General features: G+C 41.1%; 1 protein-coding gene across 1 annotated transcript in view; it reads left to right on the top strand.

Moving 5' to 3' along the window:
- ROR1 (receptor tyrosine kinase-like orphan receptor 1) overlaps positions 1-18,305 on the top strand; it is a 205,345-nt gene that overhangs the window by 64,721 nt on the left and 122,319 nt on the right. The gene's annotated exons all lie outside the window — the stretch shown is intronic.

The following is an 18,305-nucleotide window of genomic DNA, read 5'->3' as shown; positions in this document are numbered from 1 at the left end:
TCTTACTCCCTTTAAAGAACTCAGAGGCAGAAGTTTTGACTTGCCGAGGAAAAGAAAGCCCTCTGTCTGGATGAGAGTTATGTTTGTTTCATTTTGAGTCTCAAAATCCAGTTTCTTTCACTGACCCTATTGTTAATGCAGTTTTCCTTTTCTGTTTGAGGGAATCTCTTCTTTCATTCTAGGAGCATTCACTTGGGTAATTTTTCTTTGTGTATATTTTTATTTGGGCAGGGGTGGGGGATGACCTGCTTATTAAAATCCTTGCTCTGCAAGAAAATGTATTTCATATTCTGTGGATTTCTTAAGTAAAACTCACTGGGCTCTGCCATGAGAGCATCCAAATGCCTGACCTAGACTAAACCAATGGCAAATACAACAACCGCTTAATTTGCTCTAATCCCCTCTGTGCCTCTTAATTACAGTGTGGGATATTTTAATATATTTGTGTGTGCCTGGAGGTCCAATGGCCCACAATCCCATTAATAAAACAGGTAATGGGTAAAAATAAACACTGGCTTTCAGCCACACTGTTCTGCTATTTCATCAGCCAGTTAAAGGGGACTGTTAAAAAGTCTTTAAAATTACTCATGTGCTAATTGCATTCTACTTACCCAGGTAGAAAATGTTGATTGATCTTAAAGCAGGTCAGAAGTGTGGTCACTCTGCCTTGCATTTCTTGAAGTTAATCTTTTTTTTAAATGAACTCACTTATTTGTTGATATATGGAATCCTTTTGAAGTCTTATTTAAACAAAGATGAAAACTTTTGTTACCGGCTGTAAAAATGGTTCCCACTCTGGTACCTTGTTTGTTCCTGTTAATCTGAGTTTCAAATGCAGCTGATAATCTCTGTCCTAGGTTGATTAATGTGGTTCACTAATCTGCCTTTGTTCTTAAACACTGGGCTGTTGATTTTCTACCTGTTGTATTTGTATCAGAGTTCCTTTTTTTAGTATCAAAAGTATTTTTAAACCTTTTTATGTCTTTGCTTCTTGAAGTTTTCTTTCTTTCTTTGCTACTGCCTTTCTGATGAACCCAGTCTATTTTCTCATGGTTTTTAACTTCTTACAAAGATAGGACACCACTTTTGTGAGCTGATATCTATGGAAAGGTTATTGAAGTTCCTTAAAGATTCTCAGTGATAGCTCAAAGTATCCTTTGATGTCAGGCACTCTGTTTTATGTGAGCTGTTCATTTATCTATCATGTTAGTCTGCGGTAACATGAACTGTACAGTTGCCATGTTTGCTTGAAGGGAGCTACAATAAAATACAATCAAAGTTGGAAATCCCACAGGGCCTTCTGCAGCTCAATTTTCATCCCCATTTTGGCATTGCTGGTTGGCATTTTGGTACACTTTTCTTTCATTCCCTTAGAAACTGGCAGTAGAGCCTGCTTTTTTCTCCTTTCTCAGCTGCCACCACTTACCCTATCTCCAAGAGTTCCTCTCTTCATAAGACTAACTCCCAAATGGAATGCTAGTCCCCTTCCGTATCCTCAACAAGATGCCAAACCTCCCTACAAGGGGACAGGCAGAATGCAACAAAATAATAGCCATGGGGGATATCAACACACAGGAGCACTCTGAAAGCCTTTTGTCAGACCGCACAGTCTTTTCCCAAGGCAGGAGTGAAGTGCGGTTATAAGAGTGTTCTTGTCGCTTGAAGGTGGCACCATAAGAGTTACTGAAAGGAAATCAAATGCAAGTGCATGACACACCCTGATGTTTGGAGCAGTGAGATGTATTAGATGTATGTAACCTGGCGAGGCTGGGCACCAGTTGAGGCCACAGCACATCCCTAGACTGGGACAGGCTTGTAGGGCCCGTGGGATTATGGCCCAGAAAGACAAAGCATGTGAGGCACTTGCCACTCCCCCTAGGGACTGCATCAGGTCTTCACATGAAGCTTCCAGGATAGCATTTTAGGTTGTAGTAAGAGCAAGTTTGAAACATTGGTTTGGCTTCTGTTCATAGCTGCGGGCTAGCTTTCTTCTGTCATTGCTGGGTCCTGGCCCGCCTCTAACAATTATCGGAGCCTGGGGCATAAACGCAAGTGGAGGCCCACATACCACACGTCTACATATTTAAATGTTGTAAATCAAGCTAGCAAACTGTTCAGTGAAATCTGTTCTGTCCTCCCACGTTGACAAATATACTTTCATAATGACCAAATTTAAAAATACATGCAAAATTTGTATGACTAGAAGCCAGGAACTGTCAAAACTAACCACTTTAATGATTCTTCTTCATGTCTACATGTTCTGTTCATGAGCCAGAGATATTATAAGTAATTCATAGATTGTTATGTATTAGTTCCATTAAAACTTCTTTTATTGCCTTCATTTCAGCAAAATGAATACCTATGTTGTTTTCCATGGGATTTTCAAATAGTGTGTATTCTTTTGACATTCTTTGGCTTGTAGATGCATCACCCCGTTTTCCGCTTTGATATTCTCACAGCATTCTCCCTTTGTGTGCGTCACTAAATTTCCTCTTTCATAAAGATACCGGTCATATTGTATTTGGGCCCATCCCAGTGACCCTGTTTTAACTCGGGTACAGGGTAACAACCGACCTCTGTAATCAAGTTACCCTATTTCCAAATATGACCACGTTCTGAGCTACTGGACATTAGGACTTCAACATGTTAATTTCGTGGGGGCAGAAATGATTCAACTTATAATGCTTAATATTAAAAAATTTATCTCAACCATGTGAAACTCTTGCAAATATTACCCTTATTTGTGAGAACTTTTCAGAAGCAATGATTGAAATACATGAAAATGAATGCTTGGTTATATTTGGAATGATAGTTTATTGTATGAGAGTCTATTGTATTCAAACTGAAAAGAAGTTGACAAGTTGATTGATTTGTCTCTTACTGCAGTGCTTTTGCCACTGCAAGCTTTCCTATGCTCCAAGCCATGTCCATCACTCCCCCTGGCAATGACACAAACCTTCACAGGATAGAATCACAGTTGTCTTCTGTTTCAAAGACATAGGATGAGAGATGCAGAGAAGCGATCCCTGGGACCGGAGCAGTGTTAAATCATGGACATGGATGTTTAAGGTTTGGGTCACTGAGCCAGCACTCAGTGGCACAACCGTAGAAGCAGAGAATCCCCTGTGTACTCTACTCTCATTCACTTTATTTTCTGTGTATTTTTGGTACGTGGGCCCAGGACAGGGGCCTTCTTTTTTTACTTTTTTTAATAACAGTTTTACTGAGATATACTTCATATACCATAAAATTCACCTTTGTAAAGTGTTTCTAGTATATTCAGTGTTGTATAACTTTCACTATTACCTTATTTTAAAACATTTTCATCACTTCATAAAGAATCTTCTCCTCTGATAACCTCTCCTCTACTTTCTGTCTCTTTGGATTTACCTGTTTTGGGTATATCATGTAAATAGAATCATACGGTATTTGTCCTTTTGTGTCTGGCTTCTTTCACTTAGTATAATGGTTTCAAGCTTTGTCCACATTATAGCATGTGTGGCTACTTCATCCTTTTTATGGCTGAATAGTATTCCATTGTATTCCGCATTTTCTTTATCCATTCGTTTATTGGTGGACTTTTGTATTACTGCCATCTTCACTTATTCTGAATAATGCTGCACTGTTGATGTACAAGTTTTTGTGGGGTGTGTGTTTTCTGTTTTCTTGAATGTCTACCTAGGAATGAAATTCCATGGATATATGGTTATTCTGTATTTAACTTTTTGAGGAACTACAAAATTGTTTCCCAAAGGGGCTGTGCCATTTTACACTCCTGTAAGGAATGTATGAGGGTTACAACTTCTCCTATTTTCCTTTCATTTATTTTTAATTATTATGACCATCCTAGTGGATGTGAAGTTGTGATTTTGTTCAATTGTAATTTTAATTTGCATTTTCCTAATGCCTAATGATGTTGAACATCTTTTCATATGGTCATTAGGTACTTGTACATCTTCTTTGGAGAAATGTCTGTTTGAATCCTTTGTCTATTTTTAAATTGGTTTTGTGTGTATGTGTCTTTTTATTCTTTAGTTTTAAGAGTTATTCACATATTTTGGATACTGTACTCTTATCAGATATATGACTTGCAAGTGTTTTCTCCCACTCTGTGGGAGAAAAATATTCATTTTCTTAATAATGTTTTTTGAAACAAAAAGGTTTTTCATTTTGATGAAGTGCAATTTATTGTTATTTTTTGGTTGGCTATTTGTGCCTTTGAGAAACCATTGCCTGAAACAAGGTCACAAAGGTTTACTCCTATCTTTCCTTCTTACTTTTATAATTTTAGTTCTTTTGTTTAGGCTTTTGGTCCATGTTGAGTTAAATTTTGCCTGTGATGTGAGGTAGGAAATCCAGATTCATTCTTTCGCACATGGAAATCCAGTCTTCCTAACACAGTGTGTGGAAAAGACTATTCTTTACCTATTGTCTTGGCACTCTGTGAAGAACCAATTAACTATAAATGTATGTATTTGTTTCTGGACTCTCAATTCTGCTCCACCCATCTATGTGAGTTTCCTCGGGCCGGGTCCCCACACAGTCTTGATTGCTATAGTTTGTAGTAAGTTTTGAAATCAGGAAATGTGAGTCTTCACTTTCAGTCAGTGTTCTACTGAAAAAAACAGAGCCAGTAAAATATTATAAGTATGTATAAGTGAAGAGATTTATTTTGAAGAATTGGCTTACATGATTGTGTGGGCTAGCTAGCCAAGTCTGAAATCCACAGGATAGAGTGTCAGGAGGGGCAGGCTAGACACTCCTCACCAGGTACTCATGCTGCTGTCCACAGGTAGAATTTCATCTTCATCAAGAAAACCTTACTTCTGCACTAAAAGCCTTTCAACTGATTGACTCAAACTCACTCATTTATTGAGGATGATTTCCTACAGTTAGCTGACTACAGATGTTAATCACATCTAAAAAGTATTTTCACAGCTGCAACTGGACAAGTGTTTGAAAAACTGGGAACTATACCTTGCCAAGTTGACGCATAAAGCTGATCATTCCATCCTCCAAAATTATTATTCTTTTTAAAGACTTTTTTTCACCTATTCTGAGTTTCCTTTTATTTCCATATGAATTTTAGGGGCAGCTTGTTAATCTGTGCCAAGAGGCCAGCCAGGTTTTTTATATGAATGGCATTGGCTCTATCGATGAACTTGGAGAGTGTTGCCATCCAAACATTAAATCTTCCAGTGCATGAATATGAGATGTCTTTCTATTTAATTTCTTTCAATTATGTTTCATAGGTTTCAGTGTATAATTTTACTCCTTTATGTTAAATTTATTCCTAAATATTTTATTATTTTTCTTGCTACTGTATGTGAAGTTGTTTTCTTAATTTTCAGATTATTCACTGCTACTCTATAGAGACACAACTGATTTTTGTATGTCAGTTTTATGTCTTTGCTAAGTCATGTCCAATTCTTTGCGACCCCAAGGACTCTAGTAGCCTATCAGGCTTCTCAGTCCATGTGATTTCCCAGGCAAGAATATTGGAGTGGGTTTGCTGTTTCCTTCTCCAATTTAATTTTATACCCTTGCTAAACTCATTTATTAGCTCTGCATGTATGTGTGTGAATGAAATTCGCTCAGTTGTGTCCAACTCTGTGACCTCATGGACTGTGGCCTGCCAGGCTCCTCTGTGCATGGAATTTTCCAGGCCAGAATACTGCAGTGGGTAGCTGTTCCCTTCTCCAGGGATCCAACCCAGGTCTGCTGCATTGAAGGTGGATTCTTTACCATCTGAGCCACCAGGGAAGCTCAATATATGTATGTGTGTATGTGTGTGTATATATGTAGCTGGTAGTTTAGTTGTTAAGTCATGTTTGACTCCTGTGACCCCATAGACTGTAGCCCGCCAGACTCCTCTGTCCATGGGATTTCCCAAGCAAGCATAATGGAGTGGGTTGCCATTCCTATTCCTTAGTATTTTCTATCATATGAGCATGTTATCTACAAATAGAAACCACTTTACTTCTTTCTTTTCAATATATGTGCTTTTTATTTCTGGTCTAGAGCCTTCTGTACAGTGTTAAATAGAAGTAGTGAGAACAGACATTGTCTTTTCCCTGATCTTAAGGGAAAAACTTTATGATGCTAGCAGTTGTTTTTTTGCAGATACCCTTTAGTTCTGTCCTATTCCTACTTTGTTGAATATTTTTTACTATAAAAGGGTGTTGCTTCTGCTGCTGCTAAGTCACTTCAGTTGTGTCCGACTCTGTATGACCCCATAGACAGCAGCCCACCAGGCTCCCCCGTCCCTGGGATTCTCCAGGCAAGAACACTGGAGTGGGTTGCCATTTCCTTCTCCAATGCGTGAAAGTGAAAAGTGAAAATGAAGTCGCTCAGTCGTGTCCGACTCTTAGCGACCCCATGGACTGCAGCCTCCTAGGCTCCTCTGTCCATGGGATTTTAATTTGTCAAATGTTTTTCTGTGTCTATTGAGATGATCATGATTTTTTGGTCCTTTATTATATGTTAGTGTGGTATACTATGTTGATTAATTTTTAATATTAAACCAAGCTTAAAATTCCTGGGCTCACCTGATAGCTGAGCTGATAAAGAATCTGCCTTCAATGCAGAAGACCTGGGTTCGATTCCTGGGTCGGCAAGATCCGCTGGAGAAGCAATAGGCTACCCGCCTCAGTGTTCTTGGGCTTCCCTTGTGGCTCAGCTGGTAAATAATCCACCTGCAATGTGGGAGACCTGGGTTGGATACCTGGGTTGGATCCCTGGGTTGGGAAGATCCCCTGGAGAAGAGAATGGCTACCTACTCTAGTATTCTAGCCTGGAGAATTCCATGGACTGTAGAGTCCATGGAGTCGCAGAGTCGGACATGACTGAGAGGCTTTCACTATATTCCTGAAATAATTTCCACTTGGTCATGATGTATAATGCCTTTTTGGTGGTGGTGGTTTAGTTGCCAAGTTGTGTCCAGCTCTTGCAACCCCATGGACTGTAGCCCACCAGGCTCCTCTGTCCATGGGATTCTCCAGGCAAGAATACTGGAGTAGGTTGCCATTTCCTTCTCCAGGGGATCTTCCTGACCCAGGAATTGAACCCGGGTCTCCTGCATTGCAGGCAGATGATTTACATATGTTGCTGAATTTAGTTCACTAGTGTGTGTTTTTGAGGGGGAGTTTTGCATCTGTGTTTATAAAAGGTATTGCTCTGTAGTTTTCTTTGTGTGTAATGTCTTTGTTTAATTCTGATGTCAGGATAATACTGACCTCTTAAAATGATTTGGGAAGTAGTCTCTTCTATTTTTGAGGAAGGGTTTGTGAAAATTCTTCTTTGAATGTTTCAAAATGTTTAAAATTCACCAGTAAAGCTATTTGGGCCTGAACTGTTCTTTGTGGGAAGTTTCAAAATTAGTGATTCAACTTCTTCACTTGTTATAGATCTCTTCAGGCTTTCTGTTTATGAGTCAAGTTTTGTGTCTTTTTAGGAATTTGTCCATTTCGTCTAGATTATCTAAGTTGCTGATGTATAGTTGTTAAGAGTTTACCTTATGATTTTTTAAATGTCTATAATATCAGTTGTGATGTTTCTTCTTTCATATCTGATTTTAGTAACTTGTATTTTTTTTTCTTGATAAAACTAGCTAGTCTAACTAAAGATTTGTCAATTTTGTCAGTCTTTTCAAAGAACTTACCATTTTTTGAAAACTGAGCGTTTAAATAATGTATTGTGGTAATTCTAGAAATCAGATCACTTCCTTTCTGATGTTGCTGTGTTTTGTTGTTCCTGTTTGTTTAGTGACTTTTCTGGAATAATTCTAAATAGTCTATATTCCCTATCATATATGCTACTGGAGTCTATGCTCAGCTCAGAGATCAGCTAACAATTGGACAGAAATTACTTTAAACCAGTAAGTCTCCCACCCTTTGCTGAAGGGTTCCATGTATGTTTTGGAGGAATCCCCTTAGCACTCCAGTTTATAATTCTATCTTTGCTTTCATTTCCTGCTTGAGCATGACCTCAAAGTTAGCCAGAAGTGAGAGATTAAGGCTTTCTCGGATCTTTCCTACGTATGCACACAGCCCCTCACATGACCTCATGTGAGTGCATCCTTCCACATCCTCAGAAGTATGTCAGAGGTTTTCAAAGTCCCCTATGACTGTCTCATTCCTTAGATCCTCCCTTTGAGAGCTTTTGAGCTTTTTTTTGGCCAGGCTCCGTTTTTCCCCAGCTGATACTGTTAGCCCAGGCAACTATGAGGTTGTTGTTTTTTTTTTTTTTAAACAAATGTCCTGGGGCTAAGGCTTTTCCCACCCAGAAGCTCCAAGTCCAATTAAAAAAAAAAATCAAGCCCTGTGAATGGGGCTTTTCCAGAGTCCTGCTCAACAGGTGAAATCATGCCAGTTCTCTGCAGACAGGATTTTGAGGCCCTGCAACCCTCTTTGCCTCCTCCAGTGAGCGCTCTGCTTCTGGCTTTCATAGCTGCCAGTTTTCAAGGTTACTGCCAAACTCAGGAGGGGCAGATGAGAATAGGGCAAGTTGAAATTCCATAGGACTCTGATCTTTTCTTGAATAAATTCTCAGAGTGTTGCAAGACTTTGGCCAATTTCCAGAATTCTGAAAAGGATGATTTTCACATTTTTTCCCCAGTATTGCTGCTTTTATGGATGTACAGATTTTTAGAGGTCCTTTGTCTGTCATTCCATATTCCCCACCTCCACCAGGGCATGTTGTTGATGTCTACAGACACTGCAGGTTTGGTACTATCTTAGGAGGCCTCTGAGGCCCCAGGGTATTGTTCCATATGATGACAGCTTCCCTTTGTTGAATTTCTTCCCCCAAATAAGGCAATGGTTGGGACTTCTCACATATATCACCTCTCTGTTCCAAAACAGCTCTCCAGGGAAGATGTTTTGATCCCTGTATTAGTTAACAGGCTCACAAAAGCTAAATGGCTTTAACTGGACCTAGTTCATATTCAACTTCTTCAGTTTTAATCTTTAGGGATTATTAAATTGATGGATTGGACCCTGTGAGAACTGGGGAGTCCCAATACTACATCACTCACGTTTGCCTAGGCCTCCTGGTATATCTCTTGAGAAATACACCTCCTGGTATATTTCTAACAGGCAAACAGATCCAGTACAGCAAATACTAAGCCTCAGTTCAGTCCAACAAATACTTATCAATCACCTACGAAATGCCAAGCTTTTGGCCAAACTCTGTGGAAACTACAGAGACTAATCTTTGCCCTCCAACTGCTGACCCAGTGTGCTGGGGCCTGAAAGAACAGGCCTTTCACTTCATCAGCAAGTGCTTCTGACCCCCCACCTCCTCTTTTTCATCTCCCCTGTGACCCTCCTCTCTACCACTCTCCGATTTGAAATTCTGTAACCACCTTAGCACTGCTTTACCTTCTTCCACCCTTGTCTCCTATAAGCAATTTCTCATTGCAGAAACCAGAGTGAGCTTTTAAAAATATTTTCTGCCCTCTTAGGCCCCTCACTCCCCTGGACTTCCCATTTGGAATAGATTTCCGACTCTTTGCCCTGATGTGTAAGACTCCCTGCCTCCCTCTGGCCTCCCACCACCATCATTCAACTCCAGCCACGCTGGTGGAGGTTCTGTTCCTTGGACTCTCCAGGCTTGTTTTGCAGGCCATAGGATTCCTGAGCTAGCCGTTCTCTCTGCTTGAAAGGCTTTGTTCTGAGATCTTAGCATGAGTTACTCTTTTCTTGTCATTTAGTGCCCACCTAAAATGTCACCTCCTCAGAAATAATCCCTGAATCTAAAGTAGCCCCAGGCACTTTCTATCCTATAACATGCTTCGTTGATATCAAAGTATGGTCACCACCTAACATTTTATTTTTTATGCCTTTATTTGTCTGCAAAATAAGTTTCATGAGGTCAGAGCATTATCTGCTTCATATATCATTCTATCCCAGTCCTAGAACATAGCCAACACTCAGTAAATATTCATTTAAAAAAAGGAGAATAGGGGGATGGGAGGAAGGGAGGGAGAAAGACAACATCTAACTTCCCTTGTGGCTCAGCTGGAAAAGAATCTGTCTGCAATGTGGGAGACCTAGGTTCAATGCCTGGGTTGGGAAGATGCCCTGGAGGAGGGAACGGCCACCCACTCCAGTATTCTGGCCTGGAGAATTCCATGGACTGTACAGTCCATGGGGTCACAAAGAATTGGACACCACTGAGTGACTTTCACTTGAGATGGCGATAATAGTACCTATCTTATAGAATTGTCATTGGCAGTGATGAGACTATGAATATGGAGTACTTAATACCTCATAGAATTCAGTAAGTATGCCTCCAATGAATGAAACAGTATTTGTTGACTGACTGACTGAACTATTCCACTGTCTTATGATACATGAAAAGTCCTGGCGTGGGGCCTGGTAGATAATTAAAGTTCAGTGATTTTAAGTTATATTTCTTTTCTTTCATCTTATGAGGTCTCCTGAAGAATCAGTCTGAGAAAGACCATGGTTAAGAAAAAGTATCTCATAGGCTTGTTGTAAAGGCAAAATATAAGGTGATGCCTATAATGTGGGTAGCACTGTGCCTGGCGCACATCAGGAGCTTCATAATGTTGACTGATGTCACCATCATAATCATCGCTGTTTTAGCAAAAAGGCTATGCCTTCTTTCCAGCTAGAGTCCTTCTGGACAACACATCTAGATGTGAACCCCAACCAGAGACCTTGAAGTCTCTATTTCCTTTCCTCTCATTGGCCTTTGGCTTTAGTCCCTTTTCTGCAGAAAGATAAAGTGACCAGCTTTTGATGAATTCTTTCCTTTTCTTATCTGCTTCCAAGTCTCAGCCACAGTGAAGAAGTGTAGCTGGGCGTTAGCCCAGCCCAGGAAGTGATAATGTAATTTTCAATTCAAGATAAACTCAAGGATAACTTTCAACACAGCTACTCAGGCAGTTCAGGGGTAGAGGTGCCCTGTAGAGAGGAGACGGGTAAGTCACTCAGCAGCTGGCCCAGAACACAGGGGGCCACAGCTCCAGTGAACTAGCTGACCTCCATCTCTTCTTCAAACCCCTTGAGACTCAGTTCTCTGCAGAGAAGGGGCAGAGGGAGGGAATGTGGAGAGATTAGATAAGAGGGATTTACCAACCCCACTGGGAGATGGTTCCAAAAGTATAGAAGGTTGAGAAGCCAAGCTCTTACATCCCAATCCACCTCCATCACTCAGCAGTTCCCACTGTATGGATAGGGTGTGGAAAGCTTCCAATTAGAACTATACTTGTGAATATTGGCAAAGTGTGTCGTGTGTGCAGAGCACATTTAAAAGGAGAAGAAGGAAGATAAGTCCTTGTTTTCGAGGAGCACGTGTTGTGCTATGAGGTTCTCAGTCTGTGTGTTAGTCATAAAATATCGCCACACCTAACACAGCACCTAGCACATAAGTTGGTGCTCATCGAATGTGTGTTAAATTGAACGTCTGTCCTGAAATCTTTTCTCCACATATAACAAAATTTTATTATTTGCTTAACACATTTTTATCAAGTTCCTTCTGTGTTCCAGGCTTCTGGTTCTTAGAAACTGTTTTTAAGTCATACAGTGAGTGCCAGACGGCAAAGCCAATCCAAAAACCCTCATTCAACATCATTTAAACTTTTCTTTCCAGTATTTATGAGCCCTAATATAAGCTTTCACTGTAAGTTTCAGAGCAAGTATTTTTCAAGAAATGGAGAACATTTCTACTCCAATTCTGGCTTTGAGTGAACAGAAAGCCCAGAGATATGAGAGTGTGATTTTGAGCACTGCTTCTCAATTGTAATTGCATAGAAGTCAGCCGAGCTGTTGCTAAAATGCAGATTCAAAGGTGTAGGTCTGGGGTGGAGGCTGAGGCTCTGCATTTCTAACAGGCTCCCAGCAGGTACAGGCTCTGGTGATGCTCGTCCACATACTTTGAGAAGCAAGGGTCTAGAGAAAAGGCACTTGTCAGGATTCTAGTCCTTTCTGTGCCATTCACTAGCCAGTGATCCTACACAGGATGCTTACCTTCTTTGGGCCTCAGTTTCTTTATTTTCAAACTGAAGAACTTGAGTTCAGTGTGATCTAAGAGTTCTTCTATATCATACTTTTATGACTCAATTTGTTATTTCCTTTAAGATCTTTTCAAGTTCTGAATTTCATGTAATTTACTCTTGGGTTCCCTTTCTCTTCTTTGAGGTGTTAATTGTTCTCTTTTATCTGTCTGTGCATCCCTCCTGCCCATTCCAAGCATGGTGGTATGTAGTTAGATCAATCAGTGAGAGTGATTTTGCAGAGAACTACCACATAGCAACCCTCCCCATCACCACTGCCAGGTTCTGCAGTTATGTGGTTTTGTGCCCTTCTGGATGAAGAGGAAATAACCATTCATTCTGCTGGTCAGTAGCAGGTTCTGCTCACCTCATGTTAAATAGAGCAACATTTTCCTTCCATATTTCTTTATGGGGCTCCTGAGCGTAGAGTACCTCTGTTTGAAATTAAGCAAAGGGATCACAGCAGGAGGTGGTATTGAAGACAGCCCTCTTTATGTAGATGTTTTTAAAGAACCATCCCCTGGCAGTCCAGTGATTGGGACTCTGTGATTCCACTGCAGGGGACATGGGTTCCATTCCTGGTTGGAGAACTAATTCTGGCCATGTGACCAAAACAAAACAAAAATTTAAAAATAATTTGTTTTGTTGTCTGACTGGCAGGCCCTGAAGGCTTATAGGAAAATAAGGACACTACTTTGCATGTGTGACTTGTGAATAGAGGTTCATTACTGATTTGTGCACTCACACAGTTTTATAAGAGTCTTCCCTGGTGTCTCAGTCAGTAAAGAGAGACCCTGGAGATGCGGGAGACCCGGTTCGATCCCTGGATTGGTAATATCCCCAGGAGAAGGACATGGCAACTCACTCAGTATTCTTGCCTGGGAAATTCCATGGACGGAGGAGTCTGGTGGGCTACAGTCCATGAGGTCACAAGAGTCAGACACAACTTAGTGACTAAACCACCACCACCCACAGCTTTACAAGAGAAACAACCGAATCTTACAACAAACACAAAAAATGAAATGTTATGAATAATCTTGACTATGCTAGAACATGGGAGATGATGCTCAAAGTGCAGTGACAAGTAGAAGCCGCAGCCATGCCTAGACTGGCAGGGCAAAAAGAAGATGTGGTTTTACCAGAACCCAAGTGTAGGGTCATCTGTGGAGGCTGAGATGGTGACAAGCCTGTCCTGTGGGCACTGAGGCCATGAGAAGGTTTTCCCATTGATTACCCAGGGCAGAAAGAAGGGGCGAAATAATTTGGCTTCTGCCCTCCTCCCTACTTCTAAACACCAGCCAGTGCCTCCCATCAGGGGAACTCTACAAGAAGTCAGCTGGCACAGGAAGCCTGTGACTAACAGCCTGCAGGGGCCGCCTCCTTGTGGATGCTGAGCTAAGCAGGGGGAGGGTGAGGAGTGAATTCATGGCCACAGCACCTGAATTAATACCCCAGATTGATTTCCATGCCACTAGAAAGCTGGGGTAGAGGCCAGGTAGGAGGAAATTATGAGTCACAGAGAGCACATTCAAAGCTGCTATTCCTGCCGGGTCTTCAGGTGAAACCATCAGCAGACAGTTTAGATTGTAGAACTGGGACCTGAGACGGAGATCAGGACTGTAGTGGTAGTCACAATAGTCATTTTATCTAAGTCAATGGACAGAGTTTCACAGGGGGTAAAATTCCCAAGAGAGATTGTAGAAAGGAACAAGAATAAGAAGACCTCTTATGTCTGTATGACTGTAATCTTCAGAACATTTTTCTTATGTCTTTTGACCTTACAACTATCCAGTAGCTTTCACAGCATAGCCTGGCACTTTACCTTCCTAACTAGAAAAATAGAAACATTGATGATCATGTCTGTGTTCTTTCTTATCATAATTAGTTCTTTCAAACTGTGTAGAGAGTGCTCAGAGGTGCTCAGAGTCTAGATCTCAATATTTATTAACTCTTGGAGGCTAAAACAAGGACAGAAAGCTGCTAGAAATTTGCTTCTTGGGATTCTATAGACAGAATTTGCTAAACGTGGTGAACAGGAACTACGTGCTCTTCTGTGCCAGGCATGGGCCCTGCACGATGAGGACGGGCTCATGAATCCTTCAGGGTAGGCAGCATTAACTCCTCAGGCAGATTAAGTGATGTGTCTTAGTCAGTCCAGGCTGCTATAGCAAAAAACTATAGATTGAGTGCTTTATGAACAACAGAAATTGGTTTCTTACAATTCTGGAGGCTGGAAGTCCAAGATCATGGTTGGGTTCCTGTAAGAACTCTCTTCCAGATTTTAGACTTCTGTTTTCTCATTGTATCTTCATATGGTGGGAAGAGGGAAAGAGAGCTCTCTGGGGTCCCTTTTATAAAGGCGCTAAACCTATTTATGAGGGCTTCACCCTTATGACTTAATTACCTCTCACCTTCTTATACCATCATACTAGGTTTCAAAACATGAACTGACAAAGAATTAATCTCCAAAATATACAAGCAGCTCATGCAGCTCAATACCAGAAAAATAAACAACCTGATCAAAAAATGGGCAAAGAACTAAACAGACATTTCTCCAAAGAAAACATATAGATGGCTAACAAACATATGAAAAGATGCTCAACATCACTCATTATCAAAACCACAATGAGGTACCATCTCATGTCAGTCAGAATGGCTGCCATCAAAAAGTCTACAAACAATAAATGCTGGAGAGGGTGTGGAGGAAAGGGAACCCTCTTACACTGTTGGTGGGAGTGCAAACTAGTACAGCCACTATGGGGAAAGTATGGAGATTCTCTAAAAAATTGGAAATAGAACTGCCATACGACCCAGCCATCCCACTGCTGGGCATACACACCGAGGAAACCAGAATTGAAAGAGATACGTGTACCCCAATGTTCATCGCAGCACTGTTTGCAAAAGCTTAGGACATGAAAGCACACTAGATCTCCATCAGCAGACGAATGGATAAGAAAGCTGTGGTACATATACACAATGGAATATTACTCAGCTGTAGAAAAGAACACATTTGAGTCAATTCTAATGAGGTGGATGAAACTGGAGCCTATTATACAGAGTGAAGTAAATCAGAAAGAAAAACACAAACACAGTATATTAATGCATATATATGGAATTTAGGGAGATGGTAACCATGACCCTATATGCGAGACAGCAAAAGAGGCACAGACTTTTGGACTCTGGAAAACGTGAGGGTGGGATGATTTGAGAGAATAGCATTGAAACATGTATATTACCATATGTGAAATAGATGACCAATCCAAGTTTGATGCATAAAGCAGGGCACTCAAAGCCAGTGCACTGGGACAACCCAGAGGGATGGAAAGGGGGTTCAGGATAGGGGGACACATGTATACCCATGGCTGATTCATTTCAATGTATGGAAAAAACCACCACAATATTGTACAGTAATTAGCCACCAACTAAAATAAATTTTTTTTAAAAAAGAGAGAGAGAGACTCTATTAGCAAAGGGTGAAGCCTTGACCTGATCCAAGACACACAGACTCCAGGGCTCAGGCTTTAGCTAGTCAGCTACTTGCCTCCTCTGGGGGGAGAAGATCCATTGTTGAACTCTTACATTAGTTACCTAATGTGTTCAACTGCTGAAGGGACTCACAATACTTAGTTTATCCTCATGGAACAGTTTTATTACAGGCAAGGGATACAGTACAGCAACAGTAAGACATGGATATCAATGCAAGGGGTCCAGAGATCTCAGGTGCAAACTTTGTCTTACAGCTGATTGCAGAGAATACCCTTTGTCAGCAGGTCTCAAACCTCCACTGGCCTGCATGTGAAACATCTGGGTACCAAGAAGTCCAAAGTCAGCTCATCTTGGAGGCCATTTGTTAGTGAACTGATCACATAGACACATTCCAGCCACAGGACACATCTCAACTGATGAAACCCCAAGACTCCACTGAAACCAGGTGCAAATCATAAATCCAATTATTATTACTAAATGATGCTGACAGGCCAATATATCCTGCCCTAACCAAGTTGAACTCATGGTTACAAAATATTTATCTTTAGTAAATGCATTCCATAGTCACTGCCAGCAATTGGTAACATTAGAAGATTAGTCTGGGGTCAATTCAGGCCATGCTCTTGATTTTGCTTAGTGTGTAAGTCAGGAACCTCCTCCTAGAACTTGGACAATGGTTAAGTAACCTAAATGCAAATGCTTGCCATTGGGATGGGAAATATTCTATAGAGAATGGAAAAACTATCATTTCAGTTATCACAACATATGTTACTTCAACAGATGGTCTAGTATTTCCTTGCATGCATGCATGCTCGGTCACCTCAGTCATGTCTGACTCTTTGTGACGCCATGGACTGTAACCCAGCAGGCTTCTCTGTCCATGGGATTCTCCAGGCAAGAATACCAGAGTGGGTTGCCATTTCTTCCTCCAGGGGATATTCCTGACCCAGGGATCAAACCTGCCTCTCCTGTGTCTCCTACATTACAGGCAGGTTCTTTACCCACTGAACCACCACCAATTTCTAATGTCCCTACACTCTACTAGGTACTCTAAGATTGTACTGTGTAACCATTCTGTATGCTCACATAAAACACACTTTTTCTCAAGGCCCTTAGAATATAATATGATGAGTGCTGTGATATTTACCCGTGTCTCTGGAACAATGTTGCCCATTAGAAACTTAATGAAAGTTATATATGCAATTTTGAACTTAATAGTACCCTAACCCTAACAGAAGCAGAAGATATTAAGAAGAGGTGGCAAGAATACACAGAAGAACTGTATAAAAAAGATCTTCACGACCCAGATAATCACTATGGTATGATAACTCACCTAGAGCCAGACATCATGGAATGTGAAGTCAAATGGGCCATAGGAAGTGTCCCTACAAACAAAGCTAGTGGGGGTGATGGAATTCCAGTTGAGCTATTTCAAATCCTGAAAGATAATGCTGTGAAAGTGCTGCACGCAATATGCCAGCAAATTTGGAAAACTTAGCAATGGCCACAGGACTGGAAAAGGTCAGTTTTCATTCCAATCCCAAAGAAGGGCAATGCCAAAGGATGCTCAAACTATTGCACAATTGCACTCATCTCACATGCTAGTAAAGCAATGCTTAAAATTCTCCAAGCCAGGCTTCAGCAATACGTGAACCATGAACTTCTAGATATTGAAGCTAGTTTTAGAAAAGGCAGAGGAACCAGAGATCAAATTGCCAACATCTACTGGATCATCGAAAAAGCAAGAGAGTTCCAGAAAAACACCTATTTCTGCTTTACGGACTATGCCAAAGCCTTTGACTGTGTGGATCACAATAAACTATGGAAAATTCTGAAAGAGATGGGAATACAAGACCACCTGACCTGCCTCTTGAGAAACCTGTATGCAGGTCAGGAAGCAATTGGACATGGAACAACAGACTGGTTCCAAATAGGAAAAGGAGTCCATCAAGGCTGTATATTGTCACCCTGCTTATTTAACTTATATGCAGAGTACATCATGAGAAACGCTGGACTGGATGAAGCACAAGCTGGAATCAAGATTGCTGAGAGAAATATCAATAACCTCAGATATGCAGATGACACACCACCCTTATGGCAGAAAGTGAAGAGGAACTAAAGAGCCTCTTGATGAAAGTGAAAGAGGAGAGTGAAAAAGTTGGCTTAAAGCTCAACATTCAGAAAAGGAAGATCATGGCATGTGGTCCCATCACTTGATGGCAAATAGATGGGGAAACAGTGGACGCAGTGGCTGACTTTATTTTTCTGGGCTCCAAATTCACTGCAGATGGTGACTGCAGCCATGAAATTAAAAGACGCTTACTCCTTGGAAGGAAAGTTATGACCAACCTAAATGGCATATTCAAAAGCAGAGACATTACTTTGCCAACAAAGATCCATCTAGTCAAGGCTATGGTTTTTCCAGTAGTCATGTATGGATGTGAGAGTTGGACTGTGAAGAAAGCTGAGCGCCAAAGAATTGATGCTTTTGAACTGTGGTGTTGGAGAAGACTCTTGAGAGTCCCTTGGACTGCAAGGCGATCCAACCAGTCCATTCTAAAGGAGATCAGTCCTGGGTGTTCATTGGAAGTACTGATGCTAAAGCTGAAACTCCAGTACTTTGGCCACCTCATGTGAAGAGTTGACTCATTGGAAAAGACTCTGATGCTGGGAGGGATTGAGGGCAGGAGGAGAAGGGGACAACAGAGGATGCGATGGCTGGATAGCATCACTGACTCGATGGGCATGAGTTTGAGTGAACTCCGGGAGTTGGTGATGGACAGGGAGGCCTGGCGTG

Source organism: Bison bison, unplaced genomic scaffold (assembly GCF_000754665.1).
Source record: "Bison bison bison isolate TAMUID 2011002044 unplaced genomic scaffold, Bison_UMD1.0 scf7180017846569, whole genome shotgun sequence".
NCBI lineage: Eukaryota > Metazoa > Chordata > Mammalia > Artiodactyla > Bovidae > Bison > Bison bison.
The sequence above is the reverse complement of the archived record's forward strand: the minus strand, read 5'-3'. Positions and strand labels throughout refer to the sequence as shown.